General features: G+C 40.9%; 1 protein-coding gene across 13 annotated transcripts in view; it reads left to right on the top strand.

Annotated features, from left to right (window-relative positions):
• The window catches only part of CELF4 (CUGBP Elav-like family member 4), a 696,270-nt gene that overhangs the window by 51,554 nt on the left and 621,196 nt on the right, over window positions 1-23,520 (top strand). The window lies entirely within an intron of this gene.

The raw sequence follows: 23,520 nt of genomic DNA, 5'->3' as shown, positions 1-23,520 counted from the left end.
TGTACAGAAATGGACAAAAATCCTAGCCTTGATTCAAAGCTTCAAAAGTGTAAAATGAAGGCTCGTTATGACCTGTTCTGTTAAATGAAGTACAGTGGTTGTTCAGAGGTAATGTCCTCATATATTATCATGCTTAAAAACAGGCAATGTCATAAACTTTTTGAAGTACCTAACATACTACAGAAGCTGCTCAGGCTGGTAAAGTCACTAGTTAACATCTCTAAATCACATAAAGCTGGAAGTGCCATATTCTTTCCTGATGTGTTCAAGGTGACCTGCCATTCTCACTATAAACTGGATTTTTAATTTATTTTTTATTTAAGAAGGGAAATGCATCCACTCTGGGGTGGTGCATAACAGCTTTTTAACCATGCTAGGGCCCTGTTCCTTGGGTAGTGGCTCCTTGGCCATTGTGGCCTAACCACAAAGATGAACTGACAACTTTGCTGGTGACCACTGTCCCGATATTGACATATTTTTCAGTAACAGAGGCAGGTGCCTTTCTTCCCTCATTCCTTCACAATCATGATGCATTTGTTGAGCCTCAACACAGGTAAGCCCCAGGTGTCGTCCTGCAGTCTTTACAGGTGCAGCAGCAGGATGTGTAAAGACAGTGAAGGTGCTGGCCCCCTGTGGGTTCCAAAGGCAGGAATAGATGATCAAACCTCTGTAGCTTTTTTTAAAATACTGTTTAAGGTAGACTTTTAACACTCTGTAGGAAACAAAGTGTGCCGCCTGGCTTTTAGAGACACCAAACACTCAGGAGATCCCACAAAAAATCAGCGGTGGCGTCTTTGTGCTCAGAAGCTCTGAAATAATACCATGACAGTTTCAGAGGGACTGATTATTCCTTCCTTCCATAATCTATATCTAACTAAGGCAAGGTACACCTAGACCAGGATCATATGGAGCCCAGTGTTTTGTGCAGGAGCTTCTGTCCTGTTTGATTTACTCTCGCCACGCTGTGGTTTGCACCAATCCATCCCTCAAACCCTCCTCCCTCTGTAAATCGCAGTGCTGCTTCACTGACCATGTCAAAGGTTCACTTTGCTCCTGTAGGAGTCTTTTCCAGCCTGGTTAATGTCACTTAGCATTTAGCTGCAGTGTTTGTTTTGAATCAGATTAATTAGGTTTCCCATGACTGGTGTGTTAAGAGCTTCTTGATTCATGTGTTCTGAATATTGTCTCTGGACGTGTTTTGTGGACAGTCTTTAGAAATGTTTGTGCTGTGGTGATGTTTGTTGCTAATTGCTGTGATTTGTTGAGACATGGAACAGTTGAATGATATCACTGTTAGCTAGGGCAGGCAGAAAGATAGTATATTTTATTTTGACGTCAGAAAAAAAGTAGGAAAAAAAATCCATTTCAAATTCTAATGAAATTTTCCCTGTGTAGCAAACAATTACTTTGAAAAGCATCTAAAAAAAAGGAAGTCCTGAAAACCAAACAATAATCTGTTATGCTTTAGAAATAATAAACAAACTTACCAGTGAAACACAGCTGTTCCCTGCAGCTATGTTAATGGTGAAAGGTGCCTTTAAGCACCTGTTTAAACAGGGGTGGCCAGTACTTGACAATATTAGTGTTTTTCAAACTCCCTTAGTAAAAATGAATTGTCAGCAAGTTTAAGTACAGCATCCTTTCTAAAAACTTCAGTGACTCCGAATGACTTCTAAAACAGTGCAGCTAAAGATGTAGATTGGGGCAGCTCTCTCTCCTAAACTTAAATGAACCTGCAAGCAGTTGGCTATTCCCTCTCCTTCTAGGAATGCCTTCCCTTATGGATCCTGGGTGCTTTTACTAAAAACTTTTCCTTGTACTGATCAGATTGTCAAAACTGTGTCCAAAGCTAAGGTTTGTCTCCAAAAATATGTTCATCTCCATCAGTGAGAGGGATCTAGCGCTCTGGCAAGTTTTCTCGCCATGGATCAGTGGTCTCATTAATATCTGAAAGCCAATGGCTTCTGACTGAAAGTTTGGGATATAATCTTGATTATCAATAGAGAATATGGTGGGAAAACTGCTGTTTATGGTTAAAGAGTGAGGCTGTCTTCCAAGTACCAAGGAAAGCAAGCCTATTATGTTCCAGCTGCTGATAGTCATAGAGATTATGTTCATAATATAATAGATACAGACATGGAGTTGGATGTATGAAGAGTCCAGAATTTCGACTTGGCAGATTGCTATGTATTAGTAGCTTTTTAATTTTGGTCATATTATTGTCTTCTTGATCTATGTAAATTTGATAGAGTGCATCTTTCACACTCTCTGCTAGCTCAGGGCTGCTGCCAGTGTGGTCAGGGTGACAGACTGCCATGATGTTCTGATGCTATTGAGGAATTGGTGGTTTTCTAGCCTGCCAGCAATTCTTGGGGTTCCCAGTCTTGGCATCTTGCCTAAGTTCCATCCTTTTTACTTTTATACTGGACTTTGCTCAGATATATATGGTGTGCATACACCAGCCATTGTTCAGAGACTGTTTTGCCCGAACTGTGTTGTGTGAGGGGTGGTCAATTTTCTCACAATATGAAAGAGGCTTTTTTCCCCGCTTTGAAAGGAAGCGCAAAAAAATTTAATGCTTTGGGACTTTCACACCAGATACAAAGGAAGAGAAGGAATCTTGGAATTATGGAAAATTTTGAGTTGGGAGGAATGTTTCAAGTTCACCTGTTCTAGTAGTTGTGCAATGAGCAGGGACATCTTCAACTGGATCAGTTTGCTCAGAGTCCAACCTCATCTTTCATATTTACAGGGAGGGACCTGACACCTCTTGAGACAACCTCTTCTAGTGTTTTAAAAAACATTTAAAAAAACTTTTTCCTTATGCCTCATCTAAATCTTCCTTCTTTTATTTTAAAACCCTGGCCCCTACTCCTATTGTAATAGGCCCTACTAAGCACTTTATGCCCATCTTTCCTATAGGCCTCTTTCAAATACTGAAAGGCCACAATAAACCTGGAAACCAGAATCCTGCCCTTGTCTTGATTTTTTTTTTTTTTTAACATACTAAACAAGTCATGGTAGTTTGTAAATTTTTCATAACTGTTCTTCTTCCTCCTCCTTTTCTTCTACACTCTCCTTATAATGTTAGCAGGTACACATGGCTATTGCTCAGGCTGTTTCACCAGGGCTTTGTGTGATTTTGTCTCTGGAAGAAATTCCAATGGTAGGACTTGCAAATGTGCTGGGAATATAGGGCCAGCCCCCTTTCCCTTGCCTTTGCTGCACACCTGCATGAAACTTAGCCCACCAGAACCCAGATAATCTGCAACTCAAATATCTTCTGTGTATCTGAAACAAATTGTGCTGGCTGTTTGCCATGCAGTGAAATCACACAGTTTTTCATTACACTCTCAGAAGCCTTAATTAGTGAATAAGGCAGCTGTATGCTCTCAAAAATACATCTATCAGTACAAACGGCTGCCTGATGGTCCAAAATAAAATGTGCCAACATTTCTTTCATGCTTTCTCTTCCCTTAGAGCTCATGGGCAGGTAATTGGGGGGAAAGGGACTGCTGAGGATTTTCTTACTTTCTGATTTATGTTCATCCCCAATTAAGAAGAAAAGACAAAATGCATCTTTAAATTTTCTGTCTGATTAAAATTATCTGTCTGTGTATGGAATTGCATTCTTTTCTGTCTCGTCTAGGTGTACAACTGGTACCTTGTTACTCCTGATTTTGTGGGTCCTTCATGCTTAGAGGAAAGGTTCTCTGATCTTCACCCATTTGCTCCACAGTTCTGTTTGTCAGCATAGAGAAAAAAGAATGTTTGTCTTGACATAACTTAAAGAGAGCAAGGCTCTTACCTGTCTTAGAGAATCGACCAGAATGTACTGTTTTTTTAAAAAGGGACAAGAATTTTATTTTAAAAATTGGCATGTGTCACTTCAAATGGCTCTTGGTAGTTTTGCTAAATAAATTAGCCCTGGGGTCATGCTCAGGTGAAGTTTCTTCACCTGGAACTTTTTCTGGAATTTCCTCTTCCTTTTTACAGGAAATTTAGAAATGAGCTTGTGGAGGCTTTTTTTCACTAACATGGCTATTTACAGCTATGTAAATAGCTCACATCACCCAGTTCCAAAACATTTCCAATAGGAGGTTCCCACCAGCTTTGAATTGGAGCTGCTGAAGCATCAGTGGGATTCTATCCTCTCGAATTCCCAGCTGGGCAGTGAAATTGAATGTTTCTTTTTACAGAGAGGAGAAAAAAAAAATCCCACCTGCCACCTAGGAAGCTTTGGGTGGAAATTGAACCTACACCTTTCACATCAGCAGGCACATGGTGTTGATGTCATGAAGGATTGGCACAGCTTCAAGGAGGAAGAGGGTTACTTTAGGGTGTTATCAGGGGGATGCAAACTCACATTGATTCCTCTCACCTCCCTGAACCAGGGACCTGCCTAATGATGCAAACTTGCAGAAAGTGACAGAAAACCCAAGGGTAAGGTACAGAAATGGTACAACTATTTCAAAATTTTATATAAAGAGCAGGAAGGGTGATGAGACTTGAGTCCTGTTGTATTCTCTCTTTTTGTACTGTTTTCCATAATGGTGGTTGAAACATCCTGCTTGAGAGACAGGGGAGAAAGCTCTTTTTTCTGAGTCAGGGGTTCATGTCTGGTGGAACAATGGAGTCTGATCATTCTTCCTGTCTGCATCTCACATGCACTTGTACACTGTCTTTCTTTCTCCCCCATGCACCCTCAGAAGAACGAGTACCTCTGCTTCATTTCTCATCCAGATCACTTCTGATCCTTCTTCAACAAAATTCTATGCAAGTCTTGGTCTCCTGAGTCTGTCTCAATATAAGTGTGAGTCAGAGATCCATCTGGACACTCTCTAGGTCTTCTGTAGAAGACTCAACGATCAGCATGTGAGTTTTGCTAGCCTCAGCTGGTGGAACATCTCTCAGCTAGTCTATATCTCAGGTTTTCTGTTCCTTTTGGAGATTTGTAGTTGGAAAAGTGTTTGCTGAAAACCTGCTAGCAACAAAAGAAAGCTCAGCCTTTTGAATTTTTTTTAACCTAAGTGCATACCCCTATAAAATTCTGACTCACAGCAGCAGATCCTGGGAAATCTAGCATTCTTTTGCAGCACAGTGCAGATAGAAAGGTATTAAGTAAATTCAGGTGAACAAAACATATCAAACAATACTAGATTTAGACTTACTTTCCCCTCCCTAACTCCCTTAATTGCTCATATTTCTGCTTTTTGGACTGTATTGTGAGGTTTTAACTCTGATTATGATATGAACAAAGAGCTTTGATAGTCAAGAGACTCATAAACAAAGGGCAATACTAATCATGAAGCTTTTACCATTGAATTAAATAGTGAAATAAATTCTGCACATCTGAACTTCCCAAAAAGACAATATTTAGCCTTTGCATTTAAAAACACATTTTCTCATAAAATCATACTCCAGGCTGAATTTTATCCTTCAGCAAACAGTTGGAAGGCAAACAAGAAAAATTTGTGCCCCAAAAAGTGCAAATGAAATAAATGCAAGCATTCTGTCCCTCAGCAGACTGGTAATATCTCCCAGATGATATGTTCCTACTCAGAGGTCTTCAGTGCTGCTGGGAGGAGATATGCAAGTAGACTTTTCAGACTTCTATTTTGCCTGCACATTTGATCCTCTTCGTGCCTGAAAAAGAGGTAATATATAAAACCAGGGTTATTCAGGATGGCAGTAATACCATTAACTGCTGCCTTAATAGCCTGCAGGAAATGAGTGGGAGTATGTATCTTACTATTTATGGTGAGCAGAGGGACACCATGAAGAAGGCTTTGACAGCTCCAGTGGTTTCTGTGGTTCATGTTGTCCAAGGTGTGTTTATCTGACCTCAAAATGCACTTTGGCTGGGGCAAGAGATGAAGGAATTGTGTTACCTTCTTCAAATGAGGGTTTGGGGGATGCAGCTGGACAGGAAGCTGGCTCTGAGGAAGGTGGGTTTCATAGACAGCTTTGGTACCCCTCTCCTGATTGAGTTTGGCCAAGTCATTTCATATTTCTCCAAGTATCTGTCTTCTCATAAGGAAATGGAATAAAGACCCTAAGAGCTCTGAGACCTACTCAGATAAGATAATTTCTAAGACCATGGTGGGATTAACATGGTAGGTTTGGAGCTTTACCCTTTTCTGGGTAAATAGGATACCATTCTCTCAGGCTGTCAATCCAGTAGCTGTCACTTGTCAGAAGCACTAAATTCAGATGCAAAATGTATAATTGCAGACAAAGTTAAATGTACCAGGGTCAAAAGAAGGGGGTGGTGGGAAAATGAGATAAGTTGTTTATATGGAGAGGGAAGGTACGTGTGTGGGGGGAAGTGTTTGGTGAACTTCATAGACCACATCTTCTGAAGGATGGAATTGCGTTGCATGAAGATTCCAAATGCTAGTTTCTAGCAAAAAGCATTAGCTGCTGGAGAAGCAAAACCATATATTACAGAGCAGCACTTTCTGAAACCTTTTTTTTTGAGGCACACATTTGTAAACACGTCTAAAATTAGATTTCAGCATCAGAACAATGAGTACTAGCTCCTCATATTCTTTGCTCTCAAATTTTGATGTTTTTTCCCTCTACAGATCATAATATAAGTAGTGCATGCGTATATAATTTATTTATATTTTTAAAAGGAACTTTCTATATTTCCATCTGTTCCAATTAGACTGAATGGAACAGCTTTTGGAATTAAATGGAGAGAGGGGGAGGAAAAGAAGAGTAAAAAGAACAAAATGGCTTAAAACACAAACCTTGAATGGTAGACAAGAAAACATTTGTTGCTTAGCACCCACATGAAAAATATATTCTCTCCACAAAAATCCAGAAGCAAAATTCTTGTTCCTCCCCCTCTGTCTTTCTCTTTTAGGGAACTTCCAGCCACTAGCAAGGAATATGGGATGAGAGACTTGAGTACAGAAGGTCACATAGGACCTGGAAATAGCATTGCTCCTGTAGCAGATGGCATTTTCCAAAGAGAGAATGTCTTTCTAGTCAGAAATGACCCCACATCACCACTCCATGCTTTTAGCGAGTTTGTACTATCCAAGGAGAGGGAAGATCTTGGTCATCCTGGGCAACACGATCTCCAGAATCTCCTCCCAGTATCTGCAATTCTGTGACTCAAGATGGTCAGCAGCATGCATGCTTCCTTGGTTTTGAGAGATCATTCTTTTGATTTCTGTCCTGATGACTTGGCGTGTTGAAAATTCTTGCCAGAAACTCTAATTTCGTGGTGGAAAATTAAAAAATCAGTTAGTCCACTTGGCTTGTTAAGCAATGATGAGAATAGGCCAAGAGTACCCTGAAAGGCTGACTGTTTTACTGTTTTGCTACCTTCTTCTTCTGTTTGCCTTTAGTTTTCTTGTAGTTTATTTTTGTTTCCTTGTTTGTTTTTTGGTTGGTTGTTTTTTTTGTTTGTTTGTTTTTTCCCCAAATGGAATGCTTTTCAGTTTTCTGGTTAAAAACTTGCACTTATTTGTCTCCAGGATTTTTGGCTGCTTTGTACCTCCACATCTGGGTGAACTGAGGGTTCTAGAGTTGCTAGAAGCTTCTCCAAATTTGTCCTTCTTCAACTTTTGTTTGAGGGTCTCAGCAGTAAGCTGAGCTATGACTAAGAGTAGAAGCTGTCCCTTTCCTGGGACCCTGCTTTGAAGTGTGGCACTTGGAAGGTGCATCCTTGCTCTTTCTTTCCTTCAACCAAGTGGGAAACCCAACTAGACTGTCTAAGCCCTTTCCACTCCAGAAGAGTGAACAGGCCTCCTTTAATGGCTGGAAGTTGCAGGGAGATGGGAATCCATGCAGTTTTTAGGTTCATAACCCCCTCCTTCCTCTTCCCTCTCTTCCCATGTCAGTGTTTTGTTGCCATGGAGACAGTAATTACTCCAGGAGGTTTCTAGACTCTACTGAAGCTCCCATCAGTCTCGCCTCCCACCTGGGGAGCTTCTGACATTGAGTTAAAGGTCAAGTCCTCATGTAAATGTTTTCCTTTCCAAAATGAAATATTTTACCTATTTTGGGTGGCTGTGGTGGCAGCACAGAAAACAGTTTGTCAAATCACTTGCAAAGCCAGAGCTGGGACACTTAAATTCTATTCCCATCAGGTACATGGGAGTATGGGTGGAAATCAACAACCTCATAAGTCATATATTAGTCCAAGTTGAATGTTTGATTTTCCCTACCGAATATTTCACATGTGCTTTGCCATTCCCTTCCATCCCCCTCCTTCCAGCTTTTCTGAGTTTCTTGTTCTCATTAACATGTTGTTTGCTCTCCTGCCTACATATAAAAGCTGGAATGAAATAATTTTTATTGATGTTAGTCATAGGCTGACACAGTCCTAGAAAGGATCCCCTGGGTCACTGAGTTTGCCCCCCTGCTATTGCAGCAGGCAACCACGTAATTTAATTCCTTTCATAAACTACCTGTTAAAAGCCAGAATAATCCCTTTTTAAGTGACTGTGAGGGAGGTGGGGGAGGGAAAAAACCCCTCATTCCCTGATGTTTCTTGTATAGAGGGCAAAGAAATGGAGATGTGTCTTTAGAGCACTTAGAATTAGAGACAGGAAGATGTGGCTCTCTCATGTTTTTTTTCCCCAATTAACCCACGCAGTCACCTGCTAGAAGGTGTTATCCATGTGTGTTAGACCAGACAGGATCAATGAAATGATGCTGCTGATACACCAGTCCTCTCTGAAGAGAAGGACAGAGCTACAGTTTCAGATGCTGCACTGAGGTTCATGTGACCGAGTTCTGCTTGTCTTTGTCCTGAAGCAAGCCCAGACAAACAATTTCTTTGACAAGGTCTTTGCTGTCTGTCCGTCGATACTGCAGATGACTTGCAGTTTTCCAGAGAGGCCAAGGCAGAAAGAAGTGTGTTTGTGATGGCTCCTCCAGAAGGAATAGCTCTGCTGAGCAGTCCTCCATCCAAGCTGTGCCTGTGCTCTGTGCCGCTGGCACAAGTGACATGGAGGTCAACTGTGCTCTTGTCAGAGGCAGACTGGAAAGCAGCAAGTGTAATTTATGGAGGCTGGGCAAGCAGTTAAGTGTAAAGTGATGGAAAGTGTGGTGGATCACTGCACTGGTGCACTTGACTTGTGCATCAGGCACATATCTATGCAAGTTCATGTTCAGTTCAAAGACAGTCCTGAAAGCATAAAAAATGGCAGCCCTCCCAGCTACAGCATTGTCAGTGTCAGAGGATGCCATGGGGTTTTGCTCTTGATACCTTTCTGAGCTTCTCAGCAAAGCACACAACTGTAATTAGTTGACAAGCTGGCTGTGAGGAAACTCTGGGCTTTTATAATATCCTCGTGTTTCACTGACACCTTTGATCCTGAAATGCTTTATGAAATTCTGCATGAGCACAGAGGAGACCTTTAGCGTTGGCACTGACATTCAGGCACTGCTGGGGGGATCTGCAGCAGGTGGGTAAACAAACAGCAGCTCCAGCTGCATTGGGTGCTGCAGAAAGAAGCACTGAAGCAGTTGAAAAGTTTTGGGTAGGCAGCTTGGGTAGGGCCCAAGCGAATGCCATTAGCTCAGAACAAAAAAAAAAAGGAAGGAGCTTTCAAAGTATGTTAGTGCATTGTTTCTAAACCAGTGTGTTGAGCTAGGTAGCTTGCAATCGGAGAAAGTAATTCTGGAGGATCAAGTGTACTTGGCAGTTTTCTTTGAGAGAAGGACTCAAAGAACAGAGGGCTTTTTCTAACATCTAAAACTCAGGATACAGGCTAAGCTCAGCCAGTGAAGTTGAGCTGATGGAGAAAACAACATCCTGCGAGCAGATCAAAGCTGGACTGTATAGACAGGAATTTTAGCATTGGTTGAGTATAAAGTGTACATGACTGGACCCCCAAAAGGATATCTGTTTAAGTAGACCTTTCTTTTTTCAGTGAGACAAGTGCCCAATTTGCAGTCTCTTTTAAGCCTCCTCATTGTGGGACTCTTTATGCTGGAACATAGAGGCATTCAAAATGGTTGTGACCTGTCCACATCTGCAAATCCACACTTGGTATCTAATTGTTCTGTCACAAGCAGATATGGTACAAAACAGTGTGAAAGAGAGTGCAAATGTCTGTCTTAAAGTGATAATGTGGTCTGGCCTGCTGATAAACTGCTTTTGTTGCCTGAGTTCAGGGTTTGCTGGTCCAGTCGATAAGTGTCATGCTTAGCAGTCAGGGACAAACACTGACCTTGGGCTGTCTGCCTTTTCTCCTTGATTTTGGAAGACCTTTGGTCTGTGAGTGTCGGACATGGATGCAGTAACTACTGATTAGTAGTGATTTTAAATGAGTTTTCCAGTCACCAGCATACCTTGGTTCCCCCATTAGCAAGTGAAAGTAATATTCTCTTTCACCAGCATGCTCAGAGGAAAGGAAGCCGACGCCAGGTATGTTTCCAATGACTTGTATTACTGATGGAGAGCATCCTTTAGCTCAGTTGAGGAAGCAGGAAGATTAATTTAACCCCTGGAGGTTTAGCCACAGCATTAGTTAAAAGGCCTTAACAGTGCTGCTAAAGAGTAATGCTGCTTCTTGGTATGTGAATCTAACACTTTGGGGAGGTGGGCATTGAGGTAGATTGCAACTTGCCCAGATCCAGAGGATGTAATCAGCAACATTTCTGGCTTTGAGAATTCTGGGTTCCCAGAGCTGCACTCTGAAACCTTGGTCTCTCCCAAAACACAGTGTAAAGTCATTGGACTGGACACAATATTAAACTTTCCTGCTTCACAAACCGTGATCTTCTCTGTGGCGTGTAGCCACAGCACAGCACAGCAGCAGGCTGCTGTGTAGTAAATTCATTGTGTATTGTGCAAGGGACCATTAGTTAGCTTATTATTAATACATGTGTGGGCTTTAATATACTGGTACTGTATCTGTCAGCATCTCTACCAGGTTTGCTTTTGTCCTTTGTGTTTTCCCAAAACAAGCTTATACAATTAGTTTCTTCTTGTTTCCTAAATTATTTTTTGCTGTTCCTAATTATTTCACACTCCATATAAAAGAATTATTGGGGTGGGTAATGGGAGGCAAGGGATCACCTCACCATTGCACTGCAGGCAATGTGACGTTAAGGCAATTTGGATTTGTTTTTGTACTTGTTTATATTTGGCTGCTTAAGAAATAGGAGATACTTGGGATCTGATTTTGGAGGTTAGGGTGTGACTTTGCAGTAGAGAAAAAGAAGTCCATCAGGTTGGTCTTTATGCCCAAGCAAGATTTTTGCTGAAATAGGTTTAGACTAAATCACTGTCAATTCATCCAGAGATTAATGGTTTTACCAGAACATGTGGAGTTATTGGTTATTTCCCTAATTTTTATTCCTTTGTAGACAATCCTCTTTCTTCCCATCTTTCGATATGTATAAGTAGTATCTCCAAACATTCATAGCTATTTACATCATGGGCAGAAGACAGTATTCCATTGAAGATTGTCTTCTCAATCTCACGCAGATAGTGGAGAGGAAATGTGTGAGAAGGGTGTGAATAAAATGAATTTTACAGCTGGGCAGTTAAAACACATTTACATTTCTGATTTCTGAGAAAGCAGCCAGCTCCTTAAACACTGGTTGACTGAGTGTGAATAGGCCAAATATCACTTATTTCTTAAATACCAATTAAACAGCCATCTCAGTTAGGATTAGAATGCAGACCAGCAATGGAGAGAGCCTGAAGAGATTGTGTACAGAGTGTGCTGCTGACTTGGAGGCTGTGCCTCTTGCCCATCCAGGATAGTGATCCATGTCCCTCACCAAGCATACCTGTGCTTGAAAATTTCGACCAGAACTGGAGTAGCAGCTGTGCTGTCCAAAGCTCTAGGGTAAACAGGGCCTTGAGTATGCTCATTGCCAAGTCATGCTTGGATTGCGGTGGTTAAATGCTCAAACACCATCTGCTTATATACTTTTTCTGCCTTCCACAGAGCAACACCCTTGCTAACGTTTGCTTTCTGGTAGAGATGAAGCTTGTTTGCCTGTTCTCCCCTGGTCGAACTAGAGCAAACACATCCATTTTTTTTTCCAACACAAAGTTTCTTGCTTAAAATCTGGGGGGTTCTTTCCTCGATGGACTATTCCCTCCCAGTGATGACATCCTGCCTTCCTCTAGCCTACCCTCATGCAGAAAGACCTTTGAAAAAACATAGCTAAAAGGGGGGTGGGTTCTGTACTGGAGCTCATGAAGAGCTGGGGATGAAACTAAACAGCCGGAAACACTGCGGGAAACATTATAGAGGTCAGGGAGAACACACTAATTAAATCTGATAAATATGTTTCTCTTGGGGAAAAAAAAAAAAAAAGCATGGCAGTTTGTTGGTTGGGGTTTTTTTTGGTGGTGGTTGTTTTTTGTTTGTCTGTTGTTGAGTAGGTTCTTTTGTGTGCTGGTTCGTTTTGGGTTTTCAGTATTCTTTTTGTACAGTGAGTGATAAGGTCTTCAAAAGGGGAAATGCAGTTTGTCTGATTATTTATTCCACAACTGATGGCCATGGGCAACAGCTCCCCATTAGTGGGGGGTGGTCTGGCCTTGGTGGCAGGGCCCTTCCACTTCAAATATCACTAAAAATCTCATATCCTAAATGTGAATGAGTCCTTGCTACAGAGGAAGAGAAAAACAAAGGCATAAGCAGCCAAAACCTCTCTAAATGGAATATTTGTTAGTTTTCTGTGAGGCACTAGTGGGTTTTTAAGCTCTTCCAAGCTTTGAACAAATTAAGACTGAGTGTAAAGTGTAGATATATTTATGTTTGTTCCACCTCTTTTGGGTAAGTTGAGGATCTAGAGGAAGAGTCATCAATTCAATGCATGTTCCATTAGAAATTTCTTGGGATTAGATCAGGTTAATGAAAGGAATAAATAGGGCTTTGACATGTTGTTTGGTTTTACAGGACTGTATTGTTTTATGATGTTTTATGAGAAGCACTTATACTACTCTTCAGGAGAGAGATTATTGCGCCTTTTATAAAAAGTAAAAGAAAACCCACTTCTCTTTCTTTTTCTCTCTGTTGCTAAGTAGATGCTATGTTTGTTTGCAGTTGTCATTTCCCAGTAGAAATGCTATGTTCTGGAGCACTGCCTAGAAAGAAATGGTTTCAGAGCACAGATTTCACAAGCAAAAGTGGTGGTGTGGTGGGAGGTACCCAAGTCATGAACACCCAAAAAAATCTTGGAGTAAATAAGTTGTCTTGGAGAGAAGATGAATGAGCACGTCCCAGATGAATACATCCAAAGCCCAAAAGAGCCCCCTTGGACTCAGTTCTGAAATACTGCTCTTGTTACATTTTCTATTTCTTTAGAACTCTCATATCTCAACAAACAATTGAAAACATTATTTTGACACCAAACCTCTGACTGTGCAGAGAACATCTGAGGTGATGCTGGTGTTCAATTTGAATAGGTTAAGCTCAAGCTCTGAAAGTTTCTAACGCCTACTTTCAGAGCTGGTTTTTTAGTCTTTCAGCATCCTGGTTAAAATGGGACAGTTGATCTTTTGATTTGCTTTAAGGGTTTGGAGGCTGTCATGCCAAATCAACAGGGAGTACTTGTTAAGCTGCTTTGTCTCTGACTTCACACTATTCTGTTAGGGTTTTAATCTTTTCTGTAGGATTTAAACAAAAACACAGTAAAAGTGTAAAACTGCATCCTAAGCTCCATCTTCTCTTGCTACTTTATTCTCCAGCTCAGCTTCTTCATGCTAGTTCTCCTATAGAATGACATCATTATTCTAGATAGTGTCATTTTCACTTTTAATATCCTCTCCCTTCCCCTATGATGACAATCCCCAAGCAATTGGTTTAACTTTCTAACCCTTCCAGCACTATGGAGACACACAGCAGTTACTCTGCCCTTGCAGACGGGAGGCAGAGCTGAAGAAAAAAAGCAATGTGCTCAGATCCACACACAGCTTGGGGGATGCACGGAGTACAACAGGGTCCCCTTGTAACCTTGGCTTTACAGGAGGCTCTGGGTTGTACTTGCACACTGTCACTGGTTTTGTGATATGGACAAATGTCTGTTAGACCAGTGTGACCCATTTATGCGTGTAACCTAATGAAGCTTTGAGTACAGACCTTTCCTCAGAGGCAAAAGGCCAATGCACTTGCCTATAAAGTCTCTTCTCATTCACCTTTAATATTTTGATGTTAATGGATCATGCTAAAAAGGATTAGCCCTTTCAATTTACATTCTGCTTCTTTCTGCATTTAACATTCTCAGTGTAAGTGATGAATTATTGACTATTTAAATATGACTACAAACAGTCTGAAAGAGAAGGTCTGCTTTACCATTCGCAATGCTGAACTCATACAGCACAGGTGAAGGTGCTCCTTTCTCTTTTTAGCTACCCATCAGTGGCCTGCCTTCCCAGATTTCACCTACCGTCCCAGTACCCCAGGCTGGTGTGCTGTGTGATGTTTAACAGCCCAAGCAGAGGCCCCAGGGTTAAATATTGTTAAGCATGTGAAATTTAACCTATATTATTGATATTGGGTTCAGACCAAAGTGTCTGCAAAGTGGCTTAAAAGGAAGAGTTCATTATAGAATAAAGCACTTTGGCAGAAGACCAAATCCACATGCCCTTAAAATTGCTCTTGATTCCTCCCCTCATATTTAAATGTACGTAATTACAGAATTGTCCACTGTTCAGAAATCAAAATCTGTCAGATCTTGAAAATAAGTCAGAAGATATCTAGGAGCAAGATGGGGTACCAATACTCAGGACATGAAGCACAGTCTCCTGAACAGCTGTGAGGCTGAGAGATCAGTGTTTTTCTGGGCCTGAAATAGTTTTACAGTGACAAAGAGTGTACCCATGAAAGCAACGGTGAGTGCAGAGGCTTTGGGGAACTGTTTCTACAGACTGTACTGAGGTTTCAGATCTTCCCTGGAGAAATGAAGGATTCATCCTTACCTTGCTCCCTGCAAATCTCCTGCAAGTCCACTGTCCTTGGCCTCCTCAGAGCTTAGAAGCGAATCATGCACCTCCAGGGTGGAAACAAGGTTTCTACCCTTGTATGTTGGATTTTTTTGGGGATGGGAGGGAATGAAGAGACCTGGCATTGGTTTCCAGGCTACTCATTGCAGGGAAAAGTAGAACTTCCTGATAAATGTCCAGTTCTTACTCGAGTATGGTAATGGTAGAGGAACTTGGAAGTCTTCTCTTGTTGTGCATGTGTATTGTGTTTAACATGTGATAGACAGTTTTTGTGACTTTGACATGGGTAGTAGGTCTGTGGCATTTTCTTCTGCTGCAGATGGGCTGAGAAGAGGCACAACTTTTCAAACAATCAGACTGAGAAAGCTCTAAGCTCTTTTCTATCAAGGCACTTAATTTTCATTATTTTTTTCTTTTTAAAGTCCTACTTCCACAATTGTTCTGTAGGTTCTGCACCATGAGCAGCTGTCCATATCTGGAAAGCAGCCACCAAGGGGAAACCAAAAAACCTCAAATCACGTGTGGAAACTGAAGTGCTTCTATAAAATATGCCTAGGAAACCCAACATAAAAGAGAGAGGAAGGCACGTGTCAGTGGTGTAGGCAAGGTTTTACCCTTCAATGTATCTAGCCAGTTGAAAACAACTTTCCCAGAGCAGTTAGTCAGAAGAGTGTGAAATGGGTAGGTATTTGGTGAACTCAAATCCAACTCAGCCTTGTCTGATCCCTTCTTCACAAAAATGCATGAGAAACACAAACTTCTGGCTAGAGGAGAAGGTGGCACCAGCACAACCATTCCCCATCAGATGTTGAGTATGACCTAACAGTTGGCACAAAGCACAGAGCTTCTGGCTCCTCTTTCTTTATCAATTGTGATCTGAATTTTCCATCAGCTAAGGGGAGTGTTTGAATCTTTTCCTTTTATTAAAAGGCACTACTTTAGTGCTAAGTATTTACTGGTTTGGTATGATATTGTGCAACCATGTCTCTTCATGGATTCATGTGCCTGGAGTGTCTTGCATATAAATTCACAGGCACGCAGTATCACATGGCACTGTTAATAATAATTATGCAGATTTGTTCAGGGCCTTTTGTAAAGGAGAAGAATACACTTAGAGCTTCTGTCATGCACTTAAGGACCTGACACAGGAAGTTAGAAAATTGTTGACAGAGTTTGAAACAACTCTATTCCATCTCTGGCAAGGTTTCTTTCAAGTTACAGAAATTATGGCCAGTGAAGGCTAGTAATGTATCTTGAAACTCGCTGCAATCAGATGTTCTAAATACAAATAAATATAGGTGAGTACTTGAGAAAATATGCTTTTATATTCCGATTTCATTAACATTTTTACATATCATTTTTCAGTAGTGGTGCACTACCTGAAATCAGTGGACCCATTCTACTAGTTACTAAACAAAATGAACTCTGAAATACTGATAAACAGAAGAGGCAGTGAAGAACTAAACAGAGACCTTGCTCAAAGTGTAAAGTCATGTAGGAGCGCTTATTGAAACAGATAAATAGCAGGAACTGCTCCCATTGCTGCACATTTTTTGTTTAGTCCCAACTGTAACAAGCAATAGTTAAAAATTAAGGTGAGAATTTGAATGCACTTTTTTTCAAGAAGAGGAATTGGATCTTCTGGAGTAGGAGCATTATTAATTACAAGAGACATGCTGACAGAAATGACTCAGTTGTGCAATTTCCCCCTTATTTCTTGTATTTTTCTTGGTTTGGTTTTTTTTTTTTTTTTAATGTATGTTCTTTTGGAAATCGAGGTCTTATTTTAAGAATTTTTACAGCTGTGAGAAAGAAAAAATGACAGACCTTCAAATCGTTTTGGGCCTTTCAGACTATGAAGCGTGATTTCTTAGCATATGGCTAGAGGAAGAGGGTTTGGATGTGCTCTGGAAAATAATTTTCCACAAGCAATTGCCAACTCTGCAAAAGGATTTCCTGAACAGAGACTGAAAAGATGCTTCTGATTCCGCTCAGGGTGTTCTCTTTAATGGAAATGTCTAACTTGCTGCAGTAAACCTTGAAGTCCCCATGAAAAATTCATGGAGCATAGAAAAAAAAGCTGAAGGACTTGCGTAGGGCTGCAGGAAGAGGCTGGCACTGAGGCTAGGTGACATGAGAAGTCCTGCGGCTCTGCCAGGTGGTGCCCTGGAAATAGCGAGGAGTCCAAGCCCCGTCATGCTCTTGAGCACTGCTGAGCTGGGAGCGAAGTACTGCAGAGGAACCCAACCAAACCTTGTAATTTAACTGTCCTCCCCCTCTTTCAGCCTTGCTTTCTGTCTTGGGGAAGTCCATATAGGAGGGGAACTCTGGCAGTGAATGTGGATAGCTTCTTCTCCTTTTGGAAGGAAGATGTACATGAGTAGTTCCTAGCCTGCAACCACACACAGAGTCCTTGTGCCTGGGAAAGAAAACTGTCTTCCTTCTCTTCTGGACAAAAATCACTGCTCTGGAATCAGTTCTGTTCATTCAGTGTGAATTTGCTGTGAATTGAATTCCCTTCATTCTGTGTGAATTCAGTTCAGATGATTTCACTCTTGGTGTAAGTCAATGGAAGAGAGGCCTTTCCAGCGAAGAATAGGACACACAGCCATTGAATTTAGCTGCTCTTTTCCTTCTGAAGAGTGGCTATAATGTCTTCTTTTTCTGAGAGATGGAGGCTTGAAAGTGAGCTAATGATGCTTCAAGGCCCACTGGGTAATGGCAGGCAAATGGCAATAAGGCAATAAAACTGCTGGCATAGCAATTTGAGCAGTATGACCCTTGTGATAAGGAATTTGCCCATAAATTGCACCTAAATAAAATAAACATAATTGTCAGAGGAAGTGTGGAATGAGATTTGAAAGGAAGTGTAAAATAAATTAAAAATTTGCATTCTTTCTTCATTTATAGACAGTTGTGGGGGCTGTGTAAGGACTTGTTTGGCAACAACATGGTTGCTGTAGACAAAGACATCCAGAGGCAGAAGGAGAAAGATTTCCTATGTGGTGTTATGGCACACAAGAAGTTAAGAATATCCCAGAGGTCCAGTGATTGACATCATCAAATGCACTTACAGCTCGAAAGCTCTTGTCTGTCTCAGGCCAGTTTGGCATCAGAGCCAAAGGTCAGAGAGAAATTAATCTGCTGTAAATGAAACTAAATGGATTTCAGGGTGTTGTTTGTGACAAGAGTAAGTGGTGGAAGACTTCAGCATGCAAAGGGCTGCAATTTAGACCCTGCTGGTGAACTGGGTCATTCATCTTTCCCATGTAAAATGAGGTGAACCTAATCTTTCCAACAAAATAAGGATAACAAGCAAGACGGGAGTTCTTAGCAATTTAACCCCAGGGCAGCTGCTATCTAAATAACTAACTATTAATGTGCCTATCCTGCTTCCTATCAAAAGGAATTAAAAGAATTATGTTCATATGAAAATAAAAAGTAGTTAATTGTTGTCATTCTAGATATCTGAGCTCTAACTGAACCCCTGGTAATATATTCTATGTTTTCTAATTACTGATGCTTGAGTGGCAATTATATCTGAGAAGTACCCTGGACCAGTTCTGGGTGACAAAAACATTCTGATCCTGATACCAGAACAGTGATTTTGGGCAAGGAAATATTTTTGTCATAGCATTATGGCATTTGTTTCAGGGATCCCTCAGCTTCTTGGCCATTGACTGAGATCATACCCTGCTTGATTCAATCCTCCTGGAGTTCTGAGTGCTTCTTAGTCACTCTCTCCCTCTTCAGTATTTTATTTAGTCCTCTGAAGAGCAATTAAGACACACTGATTTAAGAAAAAACTTTGTGTACAGCCTACCTGAATGTGGTGCCAGGTAGGCATGTGCCTCTTAAAATGAAGAAAACTGATTCTGGTTGAGATTTCTAGGTATAAATAATCTCCTCTTGAAATGAAGTGAAATAAATGTGTGTACTTGTACGAAAGCTAGCTTTCTGTTGAGAAATGCATAATGATCCCAGCTTCTGAGGTGTCTGAGCCAAAATGTGTGTGTATATAAATGAATGTATATCTCAGTGCTTAGATGCTCAAGTGATGGATGCTTTGGGAGAAGATAAAGTAGCCAGGAAGGTATGAATAAATGTCTCACCAGTGCCTATCAATAGGCAGCGACTGCTGCTGACATGCTGTGTCTCAGTGGGCAAACTGTAAGGGCTTTAAGTAAAAACAATTATTGAATGTATGATGTCTAAGTCTATTAGTTGTATACTATTATTGACTGACGTTAGATTAAAAAGCATGTCCTTATTACTCCCTCCTGTCATTAACTTGCCAGAAAAGGTCAGTCAAGAAGTATATTATTACTAAATTGTAGACTCACACATTTGTAGATGAAACCAGAATAAAGCCATGGAGGACTAGAGCCAAGCTTTGGTCAGGCCCAGAGCCTAGTTTTGTTCTCACTCCCCACACTCTATAACGCAGCCAACTGCTCCTCATCCAGACACGTTGTGGCTTTGTCTGTGTTCTGTGCTAAAAACAAGCGGATTTCTCTTACTGTAGCTCTTCCCCAAATGCCTCAGGGTACCTCTGCACTGTGCAAGGAACCTGGATCTAAGCCTGCATTTGAGTTCCAACCTGCTGTCCATCAACGCAGGGCATGTGCAAGCCCACGGCGTGCTTCATCTAAGGGACAGAGGGAAAAGAGAGGGAATAAAGGCTTTGTGCTCTGAGTGTATATTTATCCATATCATGGAGGGACCAGTCAGCTGTGCTCAGCCTGTCTCTTTCTGTTATTTAATGTTTCCTTCAGCCATGGTGGTTGATCCACACCAAATAGTGGAGAAGAAGCTGCCAAATCCTTCCTGAAAGAGCCCGACATCTGCTGCTGCAAAGCAGATGGGATCTGTAAGCAACCTGTCCTAAATCAACTCTCTGTCAGTAGATATCAGGAATCAAAGCCTCAAGCCAGAACATGGAAGGGTGGAGAGTGGGCAGGGAAATTACTGGCCATCAACCTTTTTGCTGACCTAAGCATCATAAAGGCAAACATGTAGTTTCAGTGCTAGACCATCCTTGTATCTTCTCTGACTTCAGCAGTAGTTAACTTTAGTCCATGAACTCCTTTCTCAGAAATAGTATTGAGCTAAATAGAATGCCACTTCACAGTGACTTCAGTATTTTGGAAGTCTTTACTTGGTGTTTGGTGTCATTGACATAAAATTGCAAGATTGGGGATGAATAGGACTCCACTTATTCCTTTTCCAGGGACTCCTTAAAATGGTCCATCAGCTGCTCAAAACTTAACACTAAGGTTTCAGAATAAATCAAGCTCAGAGGTGGAAATGGAAATTATTTTGTCCACAATGTGGACTTATAGCTACAGCAGTAGGTTACTGACACAGGCAGAGAAATAACTTGCAGAAAAAAAGAAGCTTTGTTTTGATATTTTTTGGTTCCTTTGCTTCCTTCCTTGGACAGAAAGATTCATCACCATCTTTTGATTCAGAACAAAGCTCCTTACAAACATCAGATATGTGACTCTTCTTTCAGGAATGTCATTGTTTTGGCCTTGCACCTTCTTCCCTCTCTTTCCCTATTCCCAAGTAAACTCCTTGAAATCATCTGGGTTAGTGTGTTTTTATTCTTGGTCTCTTGCGTGCCTAAGGGAATTGAGTCACAAATGGCTTGTTTTCACAAAATTGGTGGAATAAAGCCCAAGCTTTAAAGATGCAGCTTGGCAGCTTTTAAAAGGGCATAAGTAAAGGCATAAAACATTGGGTGAAGTTTCCAGAGCGATTTGAGAAAGTGATTCTTAAGTGAGTTTAGAGAATTTAAAGAAGATTCTGACATTCATTTTTTGTCTCATAAAGATACAGGATGATGAGCCATTACATACACATTTGAACATCTTTAAGTGTGCTTCAGAATATATGTTATTCTTCTCCAGCAAGAATGGGGAGGGTGTGTATGTGATTCCAGAACAGGCTCATCTTTAAAGTAAAACTCGGGAATGTCATGTGGCAGAAGTAAGAGGGAGTTAGGAAAAGAGTTTGACATTGTAGTGGGAAGGAGGGAAGGAAGGAGCTGTTTGCTCTTTGTGGAGGAGTTCAAAGTTTCAAGAACCGTTTAGGCATTTGGAAATATCAGTCCTGCTCTACCAAAATCAGGGAGATTTGGTTAATCTGTTGACTGAGAGTTGGCCATGCTTCCTGAAAGTGAGTTGGAGGAGAAGTTTTACAGAGGAACCCATTTCTGTTTCTTAACATGTAAAACCATAGCAAAAGGGACAAGGTGTGCAGACATTAATGTTTGCCACAGGATCATTCCAAATCCTTTACATCCTTACTACTCTCTGCACTTCTCTCCAAATTATCTGCATCTCTTTAGGTTTCAAATCTTCTCTTCCTGGCAACTGTGGAAAAAGTTAAGTTTTTGAAGTTAATCTTAAGGATTTTTATCTCTTTTAAATATCCTAGTCTGCTGTGTTTCAGAAGTGTCACACCAAATCCTGAAGCGAAGAGTGAGAACACCAAGCTCTGCATAATGCAGGTGCCCAGGAGAGCAGTAGGCAGGCTGGTTGCTATAACAGCTTGTAGCTGTAGAACATCTTCCATTTCAGAAAAGATCCCAAATCTCTTTATGGACTCAGTTGAGAGAAGGTAAAATGCTCTATGGACAAGTTGGGAAAAGCTGAAAGAGGCAAAGTACTGAGTTTAACTTAGTATCTAGGATAAACAGTCCTGACCTACTAAGTACTCTCTATGCACGGATGAGAAAGGTAGACAGAGTTCTTCTGCTTATTTCCAGGCAGTCTTTCAACATCTGTGGAAGAGGGACAGCAATTTATCTCTTTTCAGTGGCACTGGTGCAGAAAAGGAATCATGCAACATGGCTAAAAACCCCTATGGCCTAGGAAGTTAAATACACTGTACCCATCAACTATTGTGCTTCTGTATAGAGGACAGTTATGTTAGGTGAAGGATGAGATGACAACTGACACTCTGGACTGTGTCTGTGCAGCCTATTTTTCTTTTGGAAAGGACAGAAGTGGGGAGGTTTATCCCTATGGCTTTAATAGCCATGACTGAAGTGATCTAATTTGAGAAACATGGATGGGAAACTTTGTTGGAGTGGTCAGGCATAAAACCACTGTGAGTTGTGTGGTGAGTTTATGACACCCTTAAGATTTCTCAAGACACAGGAGGTACTTGCTCTACATTCTTATCAGAAAATAATTTCCCTTGCAGTGTGAAACTGCTTTGCATATCAAGACTCATCTTTCCTAGGAACTTTATCAGTTATCTTAAGGAAAAAATAATGGCTAGTATCAAGACTGCTGTTGGGGTAATCCTGGGACAGCTTTAACTTTGCAGAAGTGTAGCATAAGGCTTTTTTATTGAAAAAGGGTGAGTGGTTATATTCTAAATCTTTTTCACTTGCCACCCTAATACTTAATAGGATTCAGACTGAGGCAGTTTATATTGCACTATGATTCCAAAATGCAGATTCTTCTTATTTCTGGAGGTTTCTAGGAAAGGATTGGACAAAAAACATTAAATGCTTCATGTATGCTGTGCATTTTGGTAGCTAGTTGGATGAGCTGACCTCGCAGGCTCCATTTCATAGTAATTGGTGTGAATTGACAGTTCTGTGATTCACCTGAAACTGCTAGGTAGCCACGAGTGCTGCTCTCAGTTTTCAGAGTTGAACAGAAAATATGGTTTGCATGACTAATATGCTTATAAAGATGTTACATCTTGCAAAAAAATTTCAAATACATGGACTGATTTTTATTAAATATCAAAATGGTTTCCTGTGTATATGTTTATTTATCAAAATAATGGAGTCATTCGCCCAATTTTCCAATAGAAATAATTTTGCCTTTCTTCCCCACGCCTTTATTTCAATGACAAATGTCTAAGTTCCTCATTTCCCACCACCTATACAGAATTTTAGGGGCTTTTCATTTCTTTTTTTTCCCCTCCTCTTTTTTATCCCTTACATTTTCAGTAGTAGAAGTTCCCTTTCAATGTAAGCTGAAATATACAATCTTTGGAAAAAAGGAAGCCAGTCCTGTTTTAGAACAGGGTGGTCTCTGAGAAGCCTGGTAAATCACTGCACTGCAGAGGAGGATTTAGGTTGACAGAATGCAGCCTGGAACACAGGACAGGGGGAAATTCTGGCTCATCAGGATCTGTTCCCTACCATTGCAGACAACCACTTCACATAATCCCTTTCATAAGTTTATCGAGCCTCATCTTTAAACTAATTAGGTCGTTTGCTCTCACTATCCTTGTTGGAAAGCAGTTCCAGAGCATCGCTCCTCTGATGGTTGGAAACCTTTTTCTAATTCCCAAATCAAATTTATTCATGGTCAATTTATACTTATTTGTCCTTGTGCAACATTGTCCTTTATTTTAAATGCATCTTTTCTCCTTGATATTTACTGTGGGGATGTAGCTAGCAATCCTATCTATGTGGAGCTTTTTTCCATTCTGCCAACTAGACAGAGCAAGCTCTCATTTCTTGCATAATACAGGAATTTGAAAATATCTCCCTGGCTCCAGGTTTTGTATCCCACCTTTTGAAATGCAGGTGTGGGGAACGGTACCCCCTCTTCAGG

The sequence above is a fragment of the Haemorhous mexicanus genome, chromosome Z, assembly GCF_027477595.1.
Source record: "Haemorhous mexicanus isolate bHaeMex1 chromosome Z, bHaeMex1.pri, whole genome shotgun sequence".
Lineage (NCBI taxonomy): Eukaryota > Metazoa > Chordata > Aves > Passeriformes > Fringillidae > Haemorhous > Haemorhous mexicanus.
The sequence above is the reverse complement of the archived record's forward strand: the minus strand, read 5'-3'. Positions and strand labels throughout refer to the sequence as shown.